The 12,355-nt window shown below is 41.2% G+C and overlaps 1 protein-coding gene across 8 annotated transcripts in view; it reads right to left on the bottom strand.

Annotated features, from left to right (window-relative positions):
* The window catches only part of ARID1B (AT-rich interaction domain 1B), a 676,179-nt gene that overhangs the window by 608,033 nt on the left and 55,791 nt on the right, over positions 1-12,355 (bottom strand). The window lies entirely within an intron of this gene.

Genomic DNA, 12,355 nt, shown 5'->3' with positions numbered 1-12,355 from the left:
CTCCACACAAATGTATAGTGTTGATTCAGAGGCATTTCTCACAGAAAGCACTAAAGAGACAGCGAGAGTATTTGATAAACTCAGAAACCTTGCATGAGGGAGACAACATCTAGGATTAGTGTTCTTTGAAATCCTAGTATATGCAAACAAACAAAAAAGACTCCGGCTGCATGCAGAGCAACCATATGTGCTTTTAAATGGGTTTAAACTTTAGCATAAGAGGAAAGAACACCTATAGGCCTTATGCTGTAGAAACTGTGGTTTCCCTGGTTTCTTTCACTTGCTTTTGATGTTTCCCATAGCATAAGTCTCAAAACCACAAGGCTGAGAAATATTGTATGATTTATTTTGAAGACTTGAGAGTTTTATTGATGAGGGTTGCATGTACCAAAATAATTATTTCAAAGTCCTTCTACCGTAGTTAAATGCACAATTAACCAAGTAGGTAATACTATTACTACTTTGTATTAATACAACCATAGCTTTCTAGTTAATTTCAAGTGCTTCCCAAAAGGAAGTGCTTCCCAACAGCAGAATAATAATAATAATAATAATAATTATTATTATTATTATTATTATTATTTTAGAAAGAGAGAGATAATAAGATGCAAATTGGAAAAATGAAAGCTGATCTTCCACTGAAGTTATAAAAGTTATACAACGGAAAATATTCTATCTTATGAGCATCTTCACATGTCATTTTAAATGTCAGGTTCGTCACCAGAGCTGAAGCCCTAGGAACACACGCAAGTCCAACTTCCAGTCCCATGAGGACAATGCCAACAATGGCTATGCCACATGAATCAGCCAATGTCGGCATATTCTGTCCAACTTGCAGTTTCAGACCCAACACCTATTACATATGTCAGGTCAGGACACTGGCAGGTTCATATGACACAACAATTGTCAGCAAAACTCTTGCACGATTTGAAGTTAGGGCTCATATGCTTCGAAGACAAACTTGATATTTAAAGTGATGTGTGAAGGGGCCAAATATAACTGGGAAAAGGAAAGTAATGCTATGAATAGCTGTATAATAGCTTTTTATTAATAATTTTTTATTTGAATTTTTTTTTAAAATTTAATTTTAAATGTGGTTTTAGCCTGGTCTTTTAACTTGTTAAATTTTATCACTCTTTTATTTCACATTGCATCTATTTAATTAATGTTGTGAGCCGCCTTGAGCAGTAGTGTAGCAGTAGCACGCAGTATTGTGCGCGCACCGCGCACGTCACAGTGACATGCGTGATGTGCACGGCGGCGGCGGGCACATGTGCAGAATTTACTTCCACATTTAGCAGACAAGGGGGCAGGGAGGACCGCTGCCGCCCCAAAATTTGCACTAACAAATGGAGTGCCAGGGGGAAGCGGCGGGAGGTATAAGTACAACCCCCCCGGCCTTATATCAACACACACACGCCCGCACCGACGGTTCATCGGACCAGAAAACTGGGTTGCAGGCCTCTAACATGGCCTGCGAACCGGTTCGTGCACATCCCTAATGCACAATGCACTGGGAGATTCCTCCAAGAGACAGGCACTCTAGGCACCCATCTCTGTGTGAGGCTGAGCTGGAAGCAGCCTGTGCTAGCACACAAGCAAGTAGCCAGGGGTAAGGGAGCACTCGCTCCTTTAATCTCAGCTAACAGCTGGGCTTAAAAGCCAGACAAGTTCTCACACACAGTCTAATCCAAGTTGGTTGCCCCGGCCCAGGTCAGTCTGTGTGTGAGAATGACCTCACAAAGGGCATAACTTCTAGCCAAATTGCTATTAGCAAACATATACAGGGAAACCTTATTATCCACAGATTCATTATCAGCGGATTCGTGTATCCTTAGTCAAGGAAAAAGACACCTGAGCTTGGCATACACGGGAGGGGTGTGTGTGTCGACCTTGTGTATCTGCGGGTTGGGGATGGCCAGTAATGACCAGAGGAGATCATTTCCGGGTGCCATTTTGTTTTCTTCAGCCTCAAAATGGCTCCATTTAAGGGGGAATGGCTCCATTTAACCCTTAATTTGATTGATTTTCAGCTGATTTAGGGGCATCCCAGGGCACAGCGCAACTCAGGAGGAGCAGCAAAGCATGGCAAGGAGTCCCTCCACCATTTCCCCTTAAATTTGGCCAATTATTAGCAATTTTCAAGCCGACCGAGAGCCTTATCCTTGCAGCTCCATAGCCCCCAATGCCTTGATATTCACAGTTTCAGTACCCATGGTTGCAGTCAGGAACAGAATCACCGTGAATACTGAGATCGACCTGTATTCCCAAATCTGTGTTCATTGAGTTTGTAGGGGATCATTAGAGTACATAACATAATTGCCAATTATTCCCTGCAAACCCACCTCCATGAAGCAGTTTTTCTCCAGCTGGGTTTATTTCTGGTGTAGGAGCTTAGCTGGGTAAAAAACAGGCTAAAACTTGATGGATGGGTAGACATTTGTACAGCTGAATTGGTAGCGGAGAAAATAGTCTTACCCCTTTAAATGCCCCCTCCATGCATTTACTCTAATCCAGATATTAGTGTTACAAGCCTAACTTAGGGTTGGGAACCATGTGTTTGCTTCATAACATCTGCTTCGTAATCTGCACCTGAATGTGGCTATTTTTCCAAAAACAAAAATAATTTTTCAACTTTTTGAAGGACTGGAATCTGGAAACGCAATGTTGATATCTAAGTATTTGGAATTTGCTTGGTCCAGACGAGAAAGCTTACATGGTTTTACATCTTGCTCTTTTTTCTTTCTTTTTTAAAATCTATCTATCTATCTATATTTCGCATAGGCATACTCGTCGCTAATCCCATGTGTGGCAGCTCTCACGAGAGTATGCAAGCAAGCTGTCAACAAGGGAAGAGGAAAGCAGCAGCGCCAGAGGCGAGGTGGAAAACAAAACAGTGACCGGTGGAGGGACAAAACGGCGGTGGAGGGCAAGAAAATGGCAGCAGGCAGGAAAAGAAAGCTGCAGTGGGGAGGCTGGGAAAGAAATTGGCATTGACAGAGGCAGTGGCAGGTGGGGAAATCTAGAGGTGCAGATGCTCTGCACCCAGCCCAGCTTGTGTGTGTGTATGATGTATATGGCAAGCCCTGCCCACACATTGCTTTACCAATTGGAGGTAACAGAGCAGAAGCACCATGGTGATTGGGCAGCGGGGATTTCATATGCAGACAGGGAGGAGGAGCCTGTGATGGTTATGGTCAGTTGGAATCAGAGTACCCTCTAATTTTTATCATTAGTGAGCAGAAAGAGTTTTGTTCTGGCTGGCAGTATCGAGGCAGTGTGCACACATAACATACTGTCTCTCTCTCTCTCACACACACACACACACACTCACACACACACGCACAGTCCCTCTGATACTCCTTTCCTTCCCATCCCATACACACACACAGCCACAGACACACACACTCCAATACATTCCTTTTCTTCCCACCCCACACACCTACTCTGATACACTCCTTTCCTTCCCACCCCACACACCTCCCTCTATACACACACAACATGTCCCCTCTCCTCCTCAACACTCCCATGACACCCACTTCTGTCTCCTCTAAAGTGTTATACTGGCTTTGTCTCTAAGGGTTGAAACCAACTTGACAGCACTTAATCAATCAAACAGTGCCGTGCACACTTTCTCTCGTTCTCTCTCCCAGCGCTGGTGTACTGTAGTTCCTGGAAGAGGTCCCTCCCCAGGCTTTCCCATTGAACAAGGAAGTTTGTAGAGAGCCGGAGATGGGGGAGACAGGAGGAAAGAGAAGCTGCTCACGAGGCTTCTCCAAGCTGAAAACATCCACCTCGGGACTACAGAGCCAGCCCACTGACAGAGTGGAGAAATCTGCTGAAGGTGGTGGGGCTGGGGAGAGTGCGCATGCCTACAACCCTGCACCTCCTCTTGTAGTGGCTGTCAACCGCTCTCCACACTCCAGGAACCTCCGGCTGCAAGAAAAGCAGCCGTGGCTCTGTCTGGAAAGGAAAGAATATGCAGGACAGCTTTTTGCTAGTTAGTGTTTCTAGACTGGAGAAGATACACCCTTAAGGAAGAACTCTGAAATGGCTATGATAAACTTGGGATTTCCCCCAACCCCTCTAAGATCAGGAAGTCATTTTACTGTATCTATGTCCCAGTTGTCAGGAAAAGATTTCAAAGCACCGATTTCTACAACTGCAAGGGACTCCAAGAGAGAAACTAGGGAAAGCCAGGAGAGATTTTACAGGCAGCCAGCACCATGGCTGCTCTTCTTGCAGCTGGAGGTTCCTGGAGCACAGAGGGCAGCTGCCAGCCACTCTGAGAGGAGGTGTGGGCTTTCAGTAGGCTCTTTCCAAGAGCAGAGAGGGAGAACTGGCTCTCTCGCTTGCGTGAGCAAGCCGATTTCCCCTCTTTGGTCACAACAAGAGCCAGCGTGGTGTAGTGGTTAGAGTGCTGGACTAGGACCAGGGAGACCTGAGTTCACATCCCCATTCAGCCATAAAACTAGCTGGGTGACTCTGGGCCAGTCACTTCTCTCTCAGCCTAACCTACTTCACAGGGTTGTTGTGAAAGAGAAACTCAAGTATGTAGTACACCACTCTGGGCTCCTTGGAGGAAGAGCGGGATATAAATGTAAAAAATAATAATAAATAATAATAATAATGCAGGGGGGGCTGTCAGTTTAAGCAGCCACTGGAGTGCAGCATGCAAATGTATGGCCATGGGAATCCTCTGTGCAACAGGCTAGAATTCTTTGAACAGGCGCACAATAGCGTGTCTTAGAGGGAATGGAGGTTGGAATGCAATTGTTAATGGTCAGAAGATGTGCTTGATTGTAGAGAAGAAAAGAATCTATATACATAAAAGGATAGTGGGCAGGGGTCTGCAAAGAGAGGGGCTGTGAGGGAGGAAAGAGCCCCTTCAGGAGAAGGAGGCTGCCACTGTGTGAATTAGATGAGGGCTTTCTTGATGAACTGGAACCCCAGATCTTGTTCATCAAGATGAACATCTTGATGAAAAAGATCTGTTAACTCAGGAAGCGAGGGAGGGAGGGAGGGAGGGAAGGAACAGAAGAAAGAGAGGGGAAGAGCAAGCAGAGAGAGAAAGAGAAGGGAGGAGAAGAGAGAAAGGGAGGGGATGGGCCTGTCAATGGCCTGAGAGGAACGAGCAGCCATGGAGAGAAAGGGCCTGGTCAACCACTGCTGCTGCGGGCTACCGAGGCCATTGGTGGAGGGAGGCAGGCAAGTGAGGGATGGACCCGGACCTTTTAGTGGCCAGAGGGGAATGAGCACCATGGCGGTGATGGCTGCCCAGGCCCTTCCTTGCTGCAGCTCCTCCTGCAGGGCGGAGCTGGAGTGGGGCTCGGGTGAGGTTGTCTCTGGGGTTAAGGGGCTGCAGCTTGGCCAATCAGCGCCGGCAACTATGAAGCCACAACGAAGAGAGGGGATAGAGATGGAGCAATGGGATGGAGGAGGAGCAGGAAAGTAGGTCAGGTGAGGATGGAGAGATCTCTGAGTTGAGAGGGCTGTGGCGCAGTGAGGGGAGTCCTAGGGCGCAGATGCTCTGCAAGGGTTAAGCTAGTATTTTATAAAGTTCTATTCTCTTGCTTAGCAGCTACTGAACAGAAATTATTTCTCCTGAGCAATGTTCTCTCTAATTTTTTTCATCTGTGTGCAAAATGAGTTTCATTTTGGGTGGTAGTATCAAAGCACTGTGTGCGCACATATATTCAGTGAGACCTTCCTGGTTCAATCTGAGCAGGATCTAAAAATAATGGAGCGGACATTTAAAAAAACTTGTGCAAGCACTCATGTGCATGCCTTAAAGAAAACACTGCTCCTGAGATGCAATTCTGCATTGATGGATTAACACAAACTTCAGGTTGGAAAATTGATGCAGATGCCCAGCCTGAGAAGAGCGAAATATGATATGTATCCCAAGAAGACCTAAATATTATGTGTTTATTTCCCCCCTTTGTTCAATTTTATGTGGTTGTTAAAAAATCTGATCTGTGAAATACAGAGAGAAGTGAAACCATTTGCTCCCTTCGCATGTATCACAAAACAGATCCCACTTCTTTTTCCCCTAGAGATCAATGCTTCATATTGAAAACTGACATTTATCTCTTAATATGGATTATGTTTGAGCTTGCAAAATATTTAATAGCATGTCTGACGCCTATTTAAGATTTAACCCTTAAATCAACACATAATGTCACAAAAACGGAGTGGGAACATTTAGATATTTGTCAGTCTGCAGAAATGACGACAAGCAGGGGCCTTGGCTTTCAAAGAATAGTGAATGTGCAAAGAAATGATTAGTCACAGCCAGCTCAATTAAAACAAAACAAATCATAGCATAAAAACCATAAACAAAACTTTAAGATGGTCACAGTATTAAATGCTTCCCTATACTCCATCTCTACCACATTTACCCTCGTTTTTAATGAGATAATTAAAATCTGCAATCAAAGCAAAAATACACCATAAAACAAAAAGATTTAAGTGGGAAAGTGATGTGGAAGAGCTAAGAACTATCTGAGGAACGTACAGGAAAAGAAGCTATAAAATCAATTCAGCATTTAATTTTGTTAGTATTTTATTACGGAAATAGAAGCTAGTCACTAATTGACTTCCACATAAGTAGATAAAAATGTAATCCTAACCCTTTAGATATATCATATTGTTTCATATTATTCATATGTCCATTGTAACACTGACTCATTTTCTATAAACTTCGAAATCAAAAATCAGTTTTAAAAGTTTATGAAAGAAAATAAATTGTAGGGAAAATAAGTCTCAGGCTTTTATTCTTTATCATATTTCTATACCACCTGATATCGACATCTCTAGGCAGTGTACAAAGTTAAAACATAGCGGAACAATATAAAACAGTTAAAATTCACAAAACATCTAAAAACAATCTCAAAAAATAAAAGCATATTTAAAATTTTTAAATTTCAGTTAAAAGCCTGGGAAAACAGGTATGTATTGAGTTTCTTCCTAAAAGCAAGCAGAGAAGGAGTTGCTTTTATTTTAACAGGGAGAATATTCCAGAACCCCGGGGCAGCCACAAAGAAGACCCGGTCATAAGCCACCACCAAACAAGCCGGTGGCAACTGTGACTGGACCTCTCCAGATGATCTTAATAGGCAACAGGGTTCATGACAGAGAAGGCACTCTCCTAAGTAAAGGCCTGGACCCAGGCCTTTAAGGGCTTTATAGGTAATAACCAGCACTTCGTATTTAGTTTGAAAACTTATCGACAGCCAGTGCAGTTCTTTTAAAACTGGGGTTACATGGTCCCTTCGTGTTGACCCAGAGATCAATCTGGCTGCTGCAAAGTATCTCTACGAGTATCTATACCTGGGCTAGAGCAGCCCTGCCCAGGCAGAGCTGTTCGTAAGAATCACTGGGATGGGGACCAATCCTGGTGCTCCTCGCCTTTTCTTTCTTTTTCTTTTTTAACCTGAGCTAATAGTGAGGTAGACAGCATGAACATGCCCTGCTACCCCACTCTCTGATTGTATGAATGTTTGGGCTGCCTGCAACCCAAGCATCCACAAAGCCAGGTGGCAAGAGCGCCAGGCAGTGTGGAGCACACACACCCCATGGGGATTCCCTGCTGCCTGGAACTCTTTGTGGGATGTTGGAAGACTTCCTTCTCTAGTTCCCAGGACTACTGCTTGCCGTGGCGCTGCTCATGTTCCATGCAAGTGGCAGAGGTGCTCGTGCCCGGAAAAGCAGGTAGGATCCTGACCCTCCCCACCACCAAGTATGTGGGCTGTGTGAAAGAGATTTAGGAGTAATAAAAATCAGCAAACTATAAAAGTAGTGTATGCTAAAAAGACTGGACAAGTAATAACTTGGTGCCTCGAATTAAGCACCAGGCAAATAATTCTGGAGAGGTCTAAAACTGGGGTGCCACTACAGAAAAGGCCCTATTCCTGGTCACCATCTGTCAAGGCAGGGGCAGCCACACAAGTGCCTCATAGAAAGAACTTGATGAACAAATTATCCCCTGCCTCCTCCATCTGCTGTTATTTCTCCCCTATAAACAGAATCTAACTCTTTCATTCTTGTTACCTGAAAGCAGGAGGAGGCACAAAGTTAATCCATATTATATGGTTCCTCAATTGACATTAACCATGGACCATTGGATATAGGAAAATGTGGACATATCACATATAAATATTCAAGCAATCAGTCTTTATTACAGTCATAGACCAGCATAAAGTATAAGGGTGCTCACATGTTAAAGTAAGAGTAGATAAAAGTGATTACATATGGAACGGTACTTAAGGTACATAATAATACTAAAAATAGTAGAAAGTACACCAGAAGCATAAGGGCATAAAAGCCTGAAAAGTAATATAAGTCATAGAAGTGAATAAAAGGAATGAAAAGGGGGGCATAAAAATGGATGTTAAAAGATTAAAAGACATGAGAAGACAGAAATACATAAAAGCCTAAGTAATAAAACTGGAAAACAGCCAACCTATAAGGAGCAGTTAAAAAAAGGGGGGGGAGCATGTCTTTATATTGAATCAGTATTGAATAGAACAAATAATAGAGCCCACCCTGAGTCACCGAGGGTCAGACTAAGACTATTAAGACTCGCCGCCTACCATCTGGCAACGAATGCTGGTCACTGCCACACAGAATCTGGCAATGTGGTGGCAGGCTTAAAATCAGATAGCAGCTAGGCACTGTAGAATTGGCTCAAACGACCCAGATACTTGCATAGCAATGGAAGGATGAGGGAGGCGCAAATGTCTCTATAGAACAAACAGTGGAGGAGGACATGCTCGGTAGTTTTGATCTGCCATGAGCCAGAGAGGCATAATTGCTCTGCAAATGGAGTCCTTCTAGAACGGCCTTCTAGCACTGCTGAAGGGAGGCCATGACAGCGAACCAGAGTGAATGCCCTTCTGTGCTTTGGAACCTCCAGTTGGGTGAGGTATGCTGCTGGAGAGACAGAATATCTACTGTAAGCCCATCACTGATATGAAAATTCGGGACCCTGCTGAGATCGGTCTGGAATATAAATATTCAGCATAGCAGACTCAACAATCAGTCCATTATCAAATGTATGTGTGTGAAGACAAGGGGTAGCGTTTGGTCCCAATGCCCTTTCCAGATGGTATTGTGTCATCCTGCTGAAAAAGCATTGCTCTCCCAGGGCAGCAAGCATTTTCTCTTCAACCTACAATTCCTGACATCGGTTTAACAAAAAGATAGAAATCATTGTAATGTTTCTATTTTCCATAATAATGCAACTGTGCTACTTTAGGGATTTTCTTCAGTAAACATTGTCGGATGACCACCGTTAAGATGTAGAGTTAAGCTACCATAAAGTTTCTTTCTTGTGTCAAATTTGATTCTGTGATTATCCGTAATCTATGCTCACCTCCCTCTATAGAGTGAATTATACTTAATGGAAGGGATAATTCTAAAGGAGACAATACAACATAAAGCTTTATCCTGCTATGAGCAGCCTTTTTCAATTTAGTCAATGAGGCTTAGCATCTCACAGAAAGACGAAAACACTAAACATTTCCCAGCAGTACGAACAGCATACAAACATACCCCTACTTAGAAAATCTTTTATATATATATATATATATATATATATATATATATATATATATATATATAAAATAAATGTATTAGACCATGTGAATTCTGGCTTCTAGACAAGCCTGAGAGCAAGTTGATTCTAAACATACAAGGATTCTTCTCCTCCAGATCCAAATAAAAAAAACTTTTTTAAAAGGCATAGGTGTGACGATCAGAGCAGCACTGCTATAGAGACCAACACTGTGGTAAATTTTCATTAGACATCCCAAGGAAGTTCAGGAATTTTTGAACCTTTGTAACTATTGCATTCTAAAATTTAGTAAACAAGACTGCTTGCAAGGGCTGGTTTTTACACCAATTTTTGCAACATTCTAGGGATGATCAGGGTGGATGTGGCAGGGTGGGCTGCAGGCCTTTCACAGAATGTGTGCATCCTTACTAAACTTTCATGGGATTCAATTGTCCTGATTTCACTGACACTACAATTTTACTCTGGTCATTAAAAGCTTAAGAAAGAGTCTTCCCACCAGCCTTTGTCCTACTTCTTTAGGCCTAGAACAGCACAACTAGAACATGTGCACGTGTGTGCATGCATATGCACACATATGCACAGAGGGAATACTGAATTTTATTTCATGAAGGAAAGCAGTACACTATAGAACTTGCTGAAAATATTAAAACATATTTAAAAACATTTTTAAAAATAATTTTATCCTATAGATGCTATTTTGCACACAAAATTCTATTGATTTCAAGGCAAACTACATAACTGTGCAGAAAATTGAAGCCTATAAATATATTTGGCCTGTTAAATACACACTGGAGTCATAACAAAGAAAATTTGGAGTGGAGTGTAGACAATACAATTTTCATCAGCATATTCTGAAGCTTCCTTCCTGGTGGTGTTTCCTTATTTATTTGCAGTCCTCCTTTTTCAGTGCAATGGAAAAGAGGTGATTTTGTTATTCTTGCAAAATGGCCCTAACCTTCCCTCCGCCCTGGGTTGTACTTTCATATAATGTCTTACTTCCATAAATATCCAAAATGCTTACAAAGATCCAGTATTTCGTTTGTAACACTGATATACATATATGCATATACATATATTATCTCTGTTTGTGGAACATTCTATGAAAAATGCAAGATATAGTAGATGTGAGGCGAAAGATCTTCAAAATAAATTCCATTCAATCTCAAGGTTTCTTTAACATTTTACATAATTCCGTTGAACAGTCTTTTGAATTAAGCATAGACATATTATGTGTTCTTTTTTTAAAAATTACATTCACAACTGGTAAAAATAGTGCCTTCTTCTCCACCTCCTAAGTCTCTGACTACATTTGCAATGCCTCCCTGATGTTTAAGCTTATAAATAAGACACAGTAATAACAATTTTAGAAATAGTAATGATTATTTAAAAAAAAACAATAATAATTTTCAAATCTGATGAAATACCCATAACCACAAAAACATATTATACTCAATGAACAGGGCTTCCGTCATATCTAGGCAAGACTCAATCCATGGCAATCTTAGCCAAAGACAACTTACCTCAGTAGCAATTTAAATTGGAATGCCATATTTTTAATTATAATTCTTTATAAAAATGAAGTGATTACAAAAAATATGAAAAGAACTGGATTCAGATCATCAGAGGTACACAAACACATCAAGCTCTGGATACCATCCAAAGCAAAATCATTCCTAGATTTTGATGGCCTTTCAATAAAAATGCAATGCTGTAATTATCTTCTTACTACTTCCCCAAAGAGGATTAGTAATCACAAACATAACATTTCTCAGCCAATTATATTAATGCTGCAAAAAGACAGATAGGGCCAGCAGCCAATCATTGTGCCAGATCACTGCTTACTGATGGATACTTTACAATTAGCCAACAATTCACAAGTGAAAAATGCAACACTAATCTTATAACAACAAACAGTAAAATTCCTGTTCAAAAACAAAGAGTATGCTTTGTTAAACATGCAATTATTCTAATTAAATTAAGTCAAAACTCTCTTCCTCTTTGCATCCAAATTACAGTCAGTCCTTAAAAACTGTATGTCTACATATCAGGCAGTATAGAAATATGATAGATAGACAGACAGACAGATAGATGGATGGATGATATGCATTATATGTTTATGTATTACATATTTACACAACAGTATTATAAGCTGTTAGAACATTCTCTTAGCTATACAACTATTTTTTAATTTTCATTGAGTTGTATAGTAATATCTATTGGTAATGTAAATCCATTTTGTACCTTTTAAAATAATAAATCTGTCTTTTGTATTATCTCTATTAAATTACACCTAAATAAGCTGTGTGCCACCATTCAAATAAGACACCTATCTCCAAGGAAGCAAGCTCCATTACTGTAGTCCTGACAAGTATAAAGCCCATCCCAAATGGTCAAATTTGCTCCATTATCACAGGCAACTTTATCTGTATGGTAATCTAGGCTTATATTTATGCACTACACGTGGTCCATGTTATCAGAAGATGAAACACCATACCTCAGCAAAATTGTGGATGTATAGTTACAAGCTAATTAGCCACTTGTTGAATACTCCGTGCCAACATAACAAATATACTTGCCTGGCAGATCATTATTTTCCATCTTTGTCATATTAAACATCAAATAATAAAGGAAAATTAATTCTAGTTAGCCACATGTAGAGACAAAATGCTGTTTTCTCTTCATTATCAATAAAGCCTTGTGCTTGCAACCAAGAACAGGCTTCAATAACAACTCTGATCAGAGATTTGCCAGCACAGTCTCTGGGTAGCCTTCATCTAT

The sequence above is a fragment of the Hemicordylus capensis genome, chromosome 1, assembly GCF_027244095.1.
Source record: "Hemicordylus capensis ecotype Gifberg chromosome 1, rHemCap1.1.pri, whole genome shotgun sequence".
Taxonomy (NCBI): Eukaryota; Metazoa; Chordata; class Lepidosauria; order Squamata; family Cordylidae; genus Hemicordylus; species Hemicordylus capensis.
The sequence above is the reverse complement of the archived record's forward strand: the minus strand, read 5'-3'. Positions and strand labels throughout refer to the sequence as shown.